We start from the raw sequence: 14902 nt of genomic DNA on the forward strand, positions 1-14902 counted from the left end.
GTGTTTTACATACATTATTTAATTCTTGTAACAATGCTGTGAAATAAATATTGATATTCCCAGTTGGACTGAGGAAACTGGGGTTTAGGCACTCGACATTTTCCATTAATTAAGCTAGTGTTTCAGTAACCATTTGTCTCATATACTAACCCAGGAATCTGATTTGTCTCTTTTTAACAAAAAGAACTGGAATTCAGTATTGGGATTACATCCATAGCTCTGCTCTATTTATTATGGTTCTTAACCTTTGTTGAACTATAAGTTCCTTAGAGAGTCTGATGAATGTTGTGCGTAGGGCAGCAGAAGTCATAGACCCTTTGAAGTAGTACATTTATAGTTACAACATCTCTCAGATAAAGAGTCAAATTCTGCCCACAGTCTTCAATGGCAGCCTGAGAGGATCTTAGAGCATCTCAAGTAACTGTCCAGAGAGTGCTTCAAAGGTCTAGCAACATGATAAAAATCCCTGCCACTATGATCTTTTCAGAATATCATTTTTCTCATTTCTTAGGTTTCTCTATCCACCTATCTATTTCACAGAGGCCAGAGTGCTCATCTTGGAACAATAAAAAGTGAATCATTTGTCCTAGATTTCTGTACTGCCTTTGATCGACTTCTCTAGGGGCTTCAATTCTGGATGTTCACCCCTTTCCCCCTGGCTTCTGTGAGTAGAGATAATCACTGAAGACTTACGGGGTATTGGTGATAAGATTGTTGATAGCATTTCAGCCTTCTTATTACATCACCTGCAACCCACCCAGGCAGAATCAGATTATTCGGGGCTGCCATCCTGACAGTTAAAGACCCAGATGATGCAGGACCTTATTTGCATTAACAGGGAATTTGAATTATATACCAAGAGAAATGATTAGAGAGTTTGAAACAGGGGAAGTGTGACCAGATCAGGTTTGACTTTCAAAATGGCATTATGACTACAGAAGAAAAAAAGGCTTGGAGAAGGTTAAGAACTGGCAGAGTAAACTCAGTAGGAGACTTAGGTCATCCCGCTTCTCTGGGAGCTCCTTGAAGGAGACAATTCGTCATTTTTCCCCGGTGTTCTGGTACATGGAGATTAATCAGTGAAAACTGTTAAATTAATGTGTGAGTCAATAAATAACTGAAAGCTCCTTGAAAGCAAGAAGAGTTCCTTGTCACAGATCAGTCTGTGAATGCCTACTGTTTGAAACGAGACGTCTTGTTGCACAACGCACAAAGTGGCACAACATCTTTTTCAGCAAATTATAAGCTACTGAAAGGCAGCAGCTGTAACTTTTTTTTTTTCCACTCTGCTTGCCCTTCCTCCTAGCACCTAGCACAGTTATTTGTTCATAATATGCCATTAACGAATGTTTACTGAAAGAAAAATTCTATCCGTAGATAGAGTTCTGTTTTTTAAAGCAAACTGCTGAAACATCATTTTCAATGTCTTTCCTACACTTAACCATTGCCTCTTAGTGGGACCGATACTGAGAGTTAGATGCATGAACAACTGACAGAAGTAGAAACAAAGGATGCCCAAATTGGAGGCTTTAGAGGTCATCTGATCCAACTCCCTGCACTGTGTGAGCTGTACAACTGCTCTGGGTATTGCTTTCTATTTTGGTCACTTGTTTGACCCCTGCTTAACTTCTCTGAGCTCTGTCCTCATTTCTTTTCAGTCCTGGGTAGTACACATCTGCACTCTACTAAATCCATTTGAAAATGTAAAAATAGGATGAATTCTGCGTGTGGTCCAATGCGTGTCCTTCATCTTGGTTCAGATCAACTTCTTTAGCAGCACTGAAAAGAGGGCCTTGTAGGCCAGGAGGTGCTGGGAGCTCCAGAGGTAAGAATGTACCACCAGCAGCTTGGAGCACCCCAGTGGCATTTGTATGGTGTGCCACTTGCCCCTCTTCTCAATTGCCTTACTGAGCAAAGCAAAGATAGCTAAGGTGGATGTTAAGATTATGTAAATTCTCTAATAATCTTATCACTAATGTAGCATTCCTGAGGCTCTTCAGGGAAATTTTTATACCTCTTATCTATTACAAAATGCTTCCATAGATCTTATTTCTTTTTGTCAGTGCTTGTTTTTCCATTTAAGTCCTTTACAATGTCACTTATAAACACCATCTCTGTAATAGGCAGTCTGCTTTGCGTGGTGGCCCTGGTATGTAGAGGATTTGCCCTGTAACAGTTAGCATGTTTTAGTTGCTAGCAACAGGAAAAACTGGCTAACTTATTATTGCAAGGCTATCAGGTACTTCAAAGAAGCTTGGTCAGAATAGGATCTGATAGAGGCCAAGGTAACAGAAGGCAGACAACTTCTCCAGGTGACAGTCACTAGAATAAATCAACGCTTTTTCTTATGTGTGTGATACTTTCTTCAAATTTCAAAGCCCTGAGTTTGAAGCAGGGCCAAGTTACTCACTTACCCTTAGGGAAAGAAAAGGCAGAGAGCTTCAATGGACTGTCCCATCAAGACTCCATGCAGAAGAGGATGTCCACTCTCTAAAACAAGCTGCTCTTACTGGAGCTCGAAAATGGACTGCTTAAAAAAACAAAATAAAACAAAACAAAACAAAACATGATGACTATACCTGGTTTCCCTGAAGATTTTATAGTCGGGGTTGGAAGATACATACACATGCATGAAGAGTTAAACGAGGGCATAAGGATTCAATAGCCAGACAAAACAACAGCACAGATACCTCAAGGTAATTATTTAAATCTCATATAAATGCCCATATTGAGGCTTAAAGCTGTGAGTTTAGAGAAAAAGAATGTCAACTGAAATTCAGGCAACTTTCACAAATAGAAGCAAGTTGAGTTGGGCAGGGAAGGAGTCATGGAATTTGATTAGGTGAGATGTTCATCACACATTCTCTCCTGGATGGATTTAAAAGTTCCAAGGAGTGTCCAGATTAGAACAGTTCAGCAGTTAAGTGCAAAAACCCATTATCAAACAGCAGAAGGTAATACCTACAGCTTACTCAGAAAGAATCTTTCACAAAGTACTTAATAAATGTTAACTATTGTTATTACATTACTATAATCATTATCAATCTAGAACGATTCTTCCAGTTATGTGATAATTTGTATAAACGTGGCTCCCAAAGCCTGGACATATATGTTGATCTATCTCTGCCTTAAATGCTAGAGTCTAGTATGAACATCTGCCAAAGGCTGTGTCCCTGAACTGATTGAAAACTGATCTCTGGGACTCAGATATAAAAGGTCAGCTGGGGCAGCCACAGCTAGATCTTCACCTAAATTAGCCAGGATATTTTTAGGTGAAGGCAGGTTGATATAACCATCCCCTTTTTAGCATGATGTTCTAGTGTTGTCACTCTCCCTGACAAGACATTCTTATTTGAGTCAAATCAAGTTATTTTGCTGTAATCTTTATGTGTGCTAACCCCTGTAGGAATGGAAAACAACCTGTCAGCCTCCTTCTCATAATAATTCTTACACTTGAATGCTATTGTCACTTTTCAGCTTCCTCTTCTCCAAGTTAAAAACACCCTAGCTCCTTTCATCCTACTTTATAGCTTCCCAGCTTTTAAAAATACCTTTGTTGCTTTTTTTTTTTCAGGATGACTCCCAGTTTCTCCACATCTCTTTTTCTAGACCAAAATTATATAGATTAGGTTAGCATAGGGAGTTGCAGTGAATGGGGCTAAGAGACCTCTCAAGAAATAATAATAATGAATAATTGTGGCGTGCTTATTATGTGCCAGGTGTTGTGCTAAGCCCTTCCCATCATTCTTTAATAGTCAAAATACTGCTATGAGTTAGCTATTACTTCTGCTTCACACTTAGGCAAGATTTCAGAGCTAATAAATGGTATACACGGGACAATACTTGGGTCTATTCCCTACCAAAGCCTGTGCTATTAACCACACCCAGCCCTTTAAGTTTGGGACTCTAGTAACAAACAGATGATTGGATGACGGGGGCCCCAAGTACTCTACCTCAGAGCAGTGTTTCCTCTTCAGTTTTCCATTCTGAGTATTAAAGGACATGGGGAGAGCACAGCATATCTAGTAGAACTAGGAGTCTCGTCTTTTATCTTAAAATTTCATGTATGTTTTGAATACATTCATGTATATTCATATATTAAAAAGTGAAAATTACCAACACAAAAGTGAAAATGAATCTCCAAAAAGGTACATCATATTTATTATGTTACTTTGAGCTCTCCAGGACTGTGGGAAGCCCAAGTATTTCAAAGGAGTTGTAATGCTTCTCTCTAGAACCACACTTCCCCATATCATCTTCATAAGGACCATAAAAGACCAAGCATAACTCAGAGCTGTATCCTGATATGCCCTCTAACATACACTGTTTGCAAAATTCTGCTAATTAACTCAATGTCTACAGTATGGGGTTACTTAGAATACTCTAGGCAAAATTTGGGGGACATTTACCTAAAACGATGATTTTTATTTTATGATCGTTGATCTATTTTCTTTAATTCTGGTAATAAATATTCTAGAGGAAGCTGCTATTTTTTAAAGCTCATTCTGAGTTTGTAAGGATAGACTATGTCACCTGCATTTAAGCAAAAGCTTTTCCTTCTCCTCGAAGGAAGGGTTCTGGAGTGCATCAAACTTATCCAAAATTGTAATCAAATAGTCATCATGTGAAGTTAGAAGAGAGGAAAAATATTTTCTGCTTCATCAACCTAGCTTTCACAGTAGTATTAGTAGTACTGGTAACTCTACATGAACATCAGTTGTTGATGGGGGAGGGAAGCCTGCACTGAGCCCCTGAAGTTTGGCCCCAAACAAGGATGAGCCTATAATTTATCATTCCAACTGGGGCATTCTGGAGAAAGAAAGGGGGCACTATTCATAACTAGGTCTAGAAAATAGTCATAAACTGGGACTGTCCTGGGCAAACTGGGACACATGGTCACCTTATCCATAATCAATTCTTCACATGGAGTCAAAGGCCAAGGATGGTTGATTATACTGAAAACCTAATGCTATCCATCTAATATCAAGTTGCCTTATTTGTGTCACCAATGACTAATATTTAGATGTAGGTGAGAGCTCTAGGCTTTCAAATTTAACAAAGTCCTCCCCTCTGAATCTATGCCAATATCTGTACCACTGTGTCTTTTTTTCTTCCCATAATTTAAGTATTTGTGTATATGTCTACTCACCAATAATTACTTCTACACTTGCTTGCTCATATTCAACTTGTATTCCATTTTGACCACGAGATGTTTTTGCAAAAAAAAAAAAAAAAAATGGTTAGTCAATTTTTCATCGTATATCTGAGTATGAATGTTTTTGCTCCTAATTGTATTCTATATAATTATTGAATTTTCATTTCACTTTTGAAGAAATTTTTTCATAAACAATTTATGGTAAATTTGATTCTGGTGTTTGAAAATGTTGGCAGCCCTTGCCAACTTGATCCAGCTACCACCTTAATTAATGGTTGTTCCTATCAATCATGACTGCTTAGTGTGACACCAATGAAAAAGGCTTCCAAGGTCAAGGTCATTCTAACTGCCATAACAGATAAACTCTCAAATCTCAGCGGCTTAACAAAATAGGTGCTTTTTTCCCCCTCAGTATTTCTAAGCTAGCAGGAATAAATAAATTAGGTATTCTTAACTGGTAGGATGTTTCTCCTCTGATCAGTGACTGAGAAACCTAACTTCATTCCATCTTCTAGCTCTTAGGCTAGGCCTGGAGAGATGGTACACATCATATCTGCCCATCTTCTGTTGGTCAGAATTTAGTCAGAAGACCATACCTCACTGCAATGATTTTGGGAAATGCAATTAAACTACATTCCCAGAAGAAAGAAGAAATGGGTCTCGTGAAAATCTAGATAGTCTAGCCCGCAGAGGTGATTCTTTCACACTTTGTGCTTGGCGCATTAAGCAAGAATTGTGCTTCATACCATAAGTTCATAATGTAGTCTAAACCATAGCTTATTTGTGTGCAAATAGCATAGACCTTAGAAGCTTTAGCAAAGCCCCTGCAGAGGCAATAGATCAAACAGACTTGGGTATGACCTTGAGTAATTCACTTGCCCTCCATTGACCTCAATTTCCTCATCTGCAGATTTTAGGTAGACGTGCCAAGCCCCATTCCTGGCACATAGAAAGCTCTAATAGTTGATTATTTGTTATGGCTTTCTATGAAATGTACTATGCATGAGTGTTTGCTTTATTATATTTCTTTCTTACTAAGGAAGCTAAATTAACCACTATTTAATGGACAAATATACCCAAAGGGATACTATTACCTTTCCCAGTCCCTATGGCTTCCTTCAGTTCTCCAGAAGTTAGTAAGCAAGAACTGGGGGCCCTAGAGGCCCTGGAATATCCTACCAATAATCCACCTAGTTTTTCAATGCATGGTATGATTATTTTTATTTTATTTAGGTTTTCCCTTATGAAAGCACTTGATTCTAGGCTATCTCAGAGACTCTTCATTGATACTTTTACAGGACACAGTAAATATAATTTCAAAAACTATTGCATTAACAATTATAAATTGTTCAAAATCAATACCTATCTTTAGGCCAGATTCCAATTAGACACTGTTTTCTGGCACTGTACACACATTATTAATATTTTATATATGTTTATATATAAAATATATTAATAATAATATTATTATTATTTTTACATTTGCCTTCAGGAAAGAGAATGTCATGGACTTATACATATAGCAGGAGATGGAGGGTAAGCACATAATAGGCCCTTAGATATATTAACTTACTTTTTCCAGTGTTATTGAGATATAATTGACATATAACTTTGTATTAGTTTAAGCTGTACAACATAATGGTTTTAAACATATATATGAACAATAACTTTTTTAACATATATATGAACTTATGTATATAATAACATATATAACTTTTTTAAACATATATGTGAAGAATAACTTTTTTCTCACACATTTAATCTTAGTAGGCATTTTTATATCCTATCCAATAAAATGAATAAGCAGAAATTCAGAGATCAGTTGTCTTGTCCCTTTCTGAGGGAAAGATTGGATTTCACAGAAGACACATGTAACTTTCTAACCCAGAGTTTCGCAAGGTGTGGTTCAGAGACTATTTACCTCTGAATCATCAAAGCCCTAAGTAAGATCCATGGGACAAAATCTCTGAGGGTGGCTCTCAGAAACCTGCATTGTAAATAATCACACAGATAATATTGGAGCCACACTACAATCCAGCTGGTCACCACTGTTATCCCTACCATTCCACAGAAGTCAGCCTAGCTGAGGTATGCCATAACTTGCCGGTACTAACTCCAATGGACATTTTCACTCTGATCTTACTGAGTCTCTCAGCCTTACTGGATGTTATTGATCCCTCTCTTCTTGAGTTTTACTACCTAATCTTTTGTAACAATTCCTGCTCATGGCTCTACATGTTCCCTGTTTCTTTTCTATTTTCTTCTGTCCGCACATTAAATGTCGATATTCTCCTGGGTTATATCCAAGGCCGACTGCTCTCTTCATTCATGGTCTGTCCCCACAGGGTTGTTAAAACACTTTCTTTACCCCTTGTCCATTTTTTCTGCCTGAAGATTCAGACACACATACGCAGGGATCCATTGTGTCTGATTGTCTACTTCAATATAATCCAAATATAACTGAATGAATATATAATATATATAATATATAATGAATATATAATTCATATACACACAGTATTTTTGTTCTGTAGGAATTTATTAAAAATTTTATTGAAGTATAATATACACGTGAAAAAAACACAAATCATGAACCTTGATGAATTTCTTGAAAGTGAACAGATGTAAACGGCACCCACAAAAAAAAAAAAAAAAAAAAAAAGGCCATTACTGGCAGCCAGTATCCCTTCCAATGTCCCCTAATTCCTATACTCTTCCTTTTAAAAGTAACACTATTCTGACTTCTAATACCATATGTTTTGCTTGTCTTTGAATGTTATATAAATAGAATGTATAAATTGAATCAGTATATCAGTATATTTCCTTTTATTTATGGCCTCTTTAGCTCAATACAGGCATACCTCATAGGTACGGCAGGTTGCATTCCAGACTACTGCAATAGAGCAAATATTGCGATAAAGCAAATCAAATTAATTTTTTGGTTTTCCAGTGCATATAAAAGTTATGTCCACATAATACCATAGTCTATTAACTATGCAATAGCATTATGTGTAAAAGAATAATGTACAGATCTTAATTAAAACATACTTTATTGCTAAGAAATGCCAATCATCATCTGAACAAAGAGTAGTAATCACTGATCACCAATTACCATAACAAATACAATAATAATGAAAAAATTGAAATATTGCAAGAATTACTAAAATGTGACCCAGAGACACGAAGTCAGCAAATGCAGTTGAATAAATGATGGTGATAGACTTGCTCTAACCTTCAATTAGTAAAAAATACATTATCTATGAAGCACAATAAAGAGAGGTACAATGAGGCTTGTCTGTATTATGTTTATGAGATTCATCCATGTTGTAGTATGTAATACATTCATTCTTATAATTATGTGATATCCTGTTATACTAATAAACTTTTTTTCCATTCTACTTTTTAAAAATTTTTTAAAGATTTAATTAATTTATTTGAGAGAACGAAATTGAGTGAGAGATTGAACAGGAGCAGGGAGGAAGGGGTGGGAGGAACAGAGGGAGAAGCAGACTCCCCTGCTGAGCAGGGAGCCTGATGCGGGAGCTCAATCCCAGGACCCTGGGGTCATGACTTGTGTTGGAGGCAGAAGTTTAACAGATTGAGCCACCCAGGTGTCCCAATTCTATTTCTGATGGACCTCTTTCCTTAGTTCAAGTTTGGGGGTATCATAAATAATAGAACTACACATTGTTGTACATTTTTTTTTTTTGCAAACATGCACACATTTTGTTACATATATATCCAAAAATAGGATAGTGGGCTTAAGCTTATGCATAAGTGTGACCTTAGTAGATATTTCCGAAACTTTTCCAAAGGGTTATGCCAATTTATATTACTGTCAGCAGCATATGAGAGTTTCCATTTCTCCACCCTTTCAGCACTTGGTGTCATTGGACTTTTTTTACGTAGTCATTTTAGTGGATGTTTGATTTAATCTGTGTTCTCCAGGATACTGATCACTAATAATTTTTGCATGGGTTGGACCACTGTCTACCGAGTCACAAGCTAGAAATCTGGGCATCATCCTTGTCCTTCCTCATCTTTTACCCTTACATACTAATTTTACCACATAAATATTTCTCAAATTCCTTAGCTCACTACCATCAATTAATGCCAAAGCCTTTATTCAGAGCTTCATTGTTATTTCTCAATTTGTCTACCTCCATAACCTCCTATGTGGTTTCACCTTTTCTTAGTCCTCAGACAGATTATCCACAAAGCCACCAGTATGATCTACTTCAAACCCAAACCTGCCATGTTTAACTATTTTTATGCCTCCTCACCTCCAGTAAGAGAAAAGTCTAACTCTCTTAAAATAGCATATAAAATCCAACAGCATTTGGTTTCTGCCCTCCCGTTTGACCTTTAACTCATCATTCTTCCACTAGCTCCAAAGCTCCAGCAACACCGAATTCTCTGCTCAGTGTCTCCTTTCCTCCAGAAATGCTGTCTCTTCCACCTTCTCCTCCAAAATCCTCAAAAATTTTGAAAATTAAAAATAGAACTACCATATGATCTCACAATCCCACTTCTGGGTCTATATCCAAAGGAAATGAAAACAGTATATTGAGGAGATATCTGAATTCCCATGTTCATTGCAGCATTATTCACAATAGTCAAGATATGGAAAGAACTTGAGTGTTTGTCAACAGATGAATGGATAAAGAAGATGTGATATATATAGATATATATTTACTATTTTCTATAGTATTTTATATAACATATTTATATGTTTAATATATGTTTAGTATATAATATATTTATACATATAATTTATAGTATACATAATTTATATTATATAGTATATATGCTATATATGTAGTAAAAAATATAAAATATAGATAGATAGATAGACCCTGAAGGCATTATATTAAGTGAAATAAGTGAGACAGATAAAGACAAATAATTCATTTATATGTGGGAAAAGAAAAGAAATCAAACTCATAAAAATAGCAAGTAGAAAACTGGTTGCCAAGGGGTAGGAGTGATGAAGCTTTAGAATATAAATGAGGTTCAGTGAGGTGGAGTCCAGAGCCATTGACCAAGAAATAATTCTTGAGATGTCTTTGATGCAAAATGGTGGTTTATTAAAGCAGGGGGACAGGACTCGTGCTGCTGCCCTGGGGTTGGGAGGAGTGGCCCATTATACACTTGCAAGTTGAGAGGGGTGTTAGGGATAGCATTAAGTCTTTAAGGAATTTTGGAAGAAGGTTTCCAGGACCTTGAGGGGCTAGCTGTTGTTGGGAAAATGTCATTTATTACCATCTAAGAAAACCTTAATCATGAGACCCTTCAGAAATACATCCGTGGGCCCTATGCTTGGGGATGAATGCCAACCCATATCTTGGAGGGTTGAGAGATAAAGGAAGTTTCCAAAGGAATTATTGTGTGTCAAACTAGACTTACAGGTTACTGGTTGGGTGGGGGGTGATCAGGCTAGGATTGCCTTTTGCCCTTAGCAATGTATGAAGGTGGAGGCAGTTGAGATCTTAAAGGAATGTCACTCTGCTTGTTTCAAGGACTTGACAGGGGTGGCAGGGAAATTTAATAACTTTTCCTCTGCCTCTGTTTCCCAGATCAGGGGGTGGAGGGAATAAGGACAAATTGGTATATGCGTACAAACTTACAGCTATAAGATGAATAAAGTCTGAGAAGCTAAGGTAAAACATGGTGACTATAGTTGACCATGTAACTGAAATTTGCTGAGTAGAACTCAAATGTTCTCACACACCAAAAAGATAAATACGTGAGCTGATAGAAGCATTAATTAACTAAATGGGGGGAATCCTTTCACAATGTATATACAATGAGTCATCACAATGTACAGTTTAAATTTCTTACGATTTTATTTTTCAATTATAGTTCTAAACACCTCCCTGTAACAAAATCTATCCCACATTTCCTGTAATGCTCTTAGAAAAGTTTCAGTTTACACTAAGTCAAAGAAAAGATTGCCACCACCTATGAAGAGGTATTTGCATGAAGTGTGCAGCCTATACATAAAAACAGTCCTTTGAAATAACAATTCTTATGTATAATTAGGAAAGAATAAATTTGTATCATTATGCAAATTGTTATATTACATTAAATTCCAGATGGATCATAGGTTTAAACAACAAAAAAGAAACCAGAAAAGTGTTAGAAGAAAATATATCTCAAAATAATATATCCCTTTCATGAAAGGGAAATCCTTCCTAAACATCATAAAAAAAAAAAAAAACCTATGAAAGAATAGATAGATAAATTTGATTCCATTGGAAAAAAAGCAAAACAAACATGAATGTAAAAAAAAAAAAATCAGAATGAAAATGGTTGACAATGGTAAGGCAATGGTAAACCAGATGTAGGGCACTAGGTTTTTTGTACAAGTTATTGCCTGCTCTAATTTGTGCAGACTCTGTGGAGAAGAACATGGCACTTTGTGCCAAAATGTATAATATTCACTCACTAAACAGTCTCATTTAGGAGCCATTAACATGGTGATATATATGGATGGAATATTGATGGCTTATTATTGAATGGAGAAATAAATAGATTACAAACTGAGTTTATAGTAGTTTCATTTGTGTAAAATTATATATGATCTAACATATTGTTTTACATCATCAATATCTATGTATTTTGTATATACATCTATGCACGTGTGTGTTTCTGCACAGAGAGGTGAAGATCTTAAAGGATAACTAGTTTCTAAAGCATGAGGACAGAAATACTGCTTTCTCTTGCATACACCTTTGAAACTGCAGCGCCTATCACAGTGTTCAATAAATGTTTGAAAGGATACAGGAAAGGAGGAAAGAAAGGCAGGAATGAAAAAATTATTTCCCAAAATGTTTATGGTCATTTTAGTTGTTTTAGTGTTTTTTTTTTTACTTTTAACACTATACTTTTCTATATTTCCTTAATTTTTTTTTCCTTCAAGGAGCATGTAAAAATAGAAAAAACAATGACAAAGCTATTTTTAATAAATAGAAACCTTGCAACTGGATTTATACTGGTGAGGTTTGGGATGTCTGTGACAGATAGCAGAGTTGTCAAAGACTGAAGAGAAGGGCTTTCACAGAAACCAACCAGCAAGAATGGGTTTCATTTCAATTGCAGTTTCAGTGCTCTTGCTGCCAAAAAGGAAACCATTCCATCCTCAGGTAAACAGGAGACTTTCACCCTAAACATGGCAGGTAGTCCCCACAGTTCTCAAAACCTGCTTTCTTGAGCTGATTCAACTTTCTTGAGCAAGCTGGCCACCACTCTGCCTCCCGGCTGGAGGCCCCTTGTCAGTATCTGCTTCTACCCATGGGATTTGCATTGCTGATCTAACTTAAAGTCACTCTGCCCTCCTTCCTCTCTCCCAGCCCCTCTTATATAACCTCCTTTGCAGTTTTCCCCTTAGTCACTGATTTCCAGCTTTTAAGTATCCCAGGCACATGATCCAGTTCTAGTTTCTGTAACAGACAAAAAGAAAAATGTCTGCTTGCCAGGAGAGGAAACAGGATGCTAAAGTGATGCTTCGTTTGCCCCACATAAAGTGCTTCTGTCTGGATCTTCTCCCAGAATTCTTGGGAGAAGAGGCTGCCGCCAGTGGGGTGTGCTTTTTCAGATGGGGTTTGGCAAGTCAGAGACAGTCTCACTTCCTTCTGTGCTATGGGAACGCTCAGGCCAGATTACAGGAATGTGGTTTCTGGGTTTTGCCCTTGAGAAGCCAAGGCCAGTCCTCTGGTGTGTTATCTGCCCAGGGCTGGAGACAGACAGGCTCCACCAGCTCAGATGGGTCAGCACTTTGCTTGCGAAGGCCTTTCCGACCTGATTCCTAATGTTGATGAAGACCACCAATTTCTTTCTAAATGAAGAGAAGCCAAGTGTAATTCCAGGGCACTTTTTTAAGCAATTGGTCTTTACCTAAAGAACTGATACACTTTGCCTTTGACTTGATACCTTAACATATATTCTGAATATTTATTTCTGTATTGGTCAGTGAGTTATTTTCTGGAAACAAATATAATTTTTCCCCATCTCAAACTGCATCTTTTTCAAACTTTGTTTTTTAGTTTAATTTTTTCCTGCTTTATTAAGATATAATCAGCATATAAGTTTAAGGTATACAACATAATGATTTATGTTTATATTACAAAATGGTTACCACAATAGGATTAGTTATCATACCTATCATTTCACATAGTTATAATCTGTGTGTGTGGGTGGGTGGGTGGGTGGGTGAGGACTTTTAACATTTGTTCTCTTAGCAACTTTCAAATGTATAGTACAGTATGGTCACTATACTGTATATTATGTCCCCAGAAAACATTTACCTTACAACCAGAAGTTTGTACCCTTTGACAAGCATGGTTTCTAATTCTTCTACCTATGTGTTGGATAAACTCCCTTTATCCTCTGAAGAATTATGATTCACAGACCTGTGTCCCTGAAACAAATAATACATTATGTTAATAAAAAAAATTTAAAAATTATTTGTCAAAAATATAAATTCTCCAAGAAGTAAATCAGGAAAATATTAAAATGCATATCTGATCATGTTATTACTGTGTAAGTGCGGTGGGAATAAAGACCACAGACATAACCTTCTAAATTGGCTCTGTGTAATCTCCAAATAGGTAGACCAATGTGGGAGAGGCTCACCAACAGCAATGACGCCATGTCTCTTTCTACTGATATTTCCTAATTACAATCATACTTTTATTTCTCATGCAAGTGGCTTAGTTCTTCTGCTAGGAACTCAGTCAGGGTTACCCTTACAATAGCTGTCATTTTTTTGTTGTGAGGAGTCTTCTAAGAATGGCAATATTTTTTCTAAGGCAAAATATTTATTTGACACAGAATTTTTGGCCTGGGGTTTATTAAGACATGGGGGCTTTCCATAAAGGCTGGGGAGCTGTGGGCATTTCTGGTACAGGAGAGGTGGGTGAGAATCTCATTAGTCCACCTGGGTGTCCTTGCCAAAAATTCAATTCAAAGTAGTTGAATTAGAAAGCTAATGAGGTGGGGGTTGAGTGGCTGGGAGTGGCAGTGACACAGAGTACAAGAAATAAGAGTTTTAAGAAGGGGAAACCAGGGTAGCTTTGGAGACTTCTTAGTCTAGAAGTAAGGTATTAAAGCTGTCACAATTCTTTCTTAGTATCTCCTGTTCTGCTTCACTGTGTGGGCCTCAAACTATATATTCTCTTCTAGATACACTTTAATGATTTTTCTCTACCAGGTAGAGTCATGTTTTGGGGCACTAACACCCTTTCATCCAACTTTCTCTGCAAGTAAAGAATGCCCTCCCACCCCCGCTCCAGCTTGTGTTGTTACCACACACCAAGACCTTGGCCACTCACCAATGCAGGATGCAGGGGAACCGAGGTCCACTGCTGGTCAGTCCTCCACCACCAGACCCATCGTGAGCTTTGAGGAGGCCAGCTCATGAAGTCTTCTGAGAAGATGGCTGCTCTCATTCAGAGGACTTATTAATGCTGTTCCTCAAGGGTTGGATGGTGCTGGGTTTACTCCAAGAATCCTTTTCAACACTCCTACGGAAGACCATTCAGTGGTTCCTCACTCTACAGAATGTTCCTCACAAGCACGCTCATCCTCTGGGTCTCCTTTTTTAGTTTCATGCCTTGATTTGTGGTTCTGAACAGCTTCTGATTTCTCAGTTAAGCTGTTCTATTCCCCTTTGCACTTCTCTGTCTCAGCTACTTAGCAAACTCGTATTTAGCTTTCAAGATTCCATTCTGATGCTGTTTCCTAGGA

This window comes from Mustela erminea, chromosome 14 (assembly GCF_009829155.1).
Source record: "Mustela erminea isolate mMusErm1 chromosome 14, mMusErm1.Pri, whole genome shotgun sequence".
Classification (NCBI taxonomy): Eukaryota; Metazoa; Chordata; class Mammalia; order Carnivora; family Mustelidae; genus Mustela; species Mustela erminea.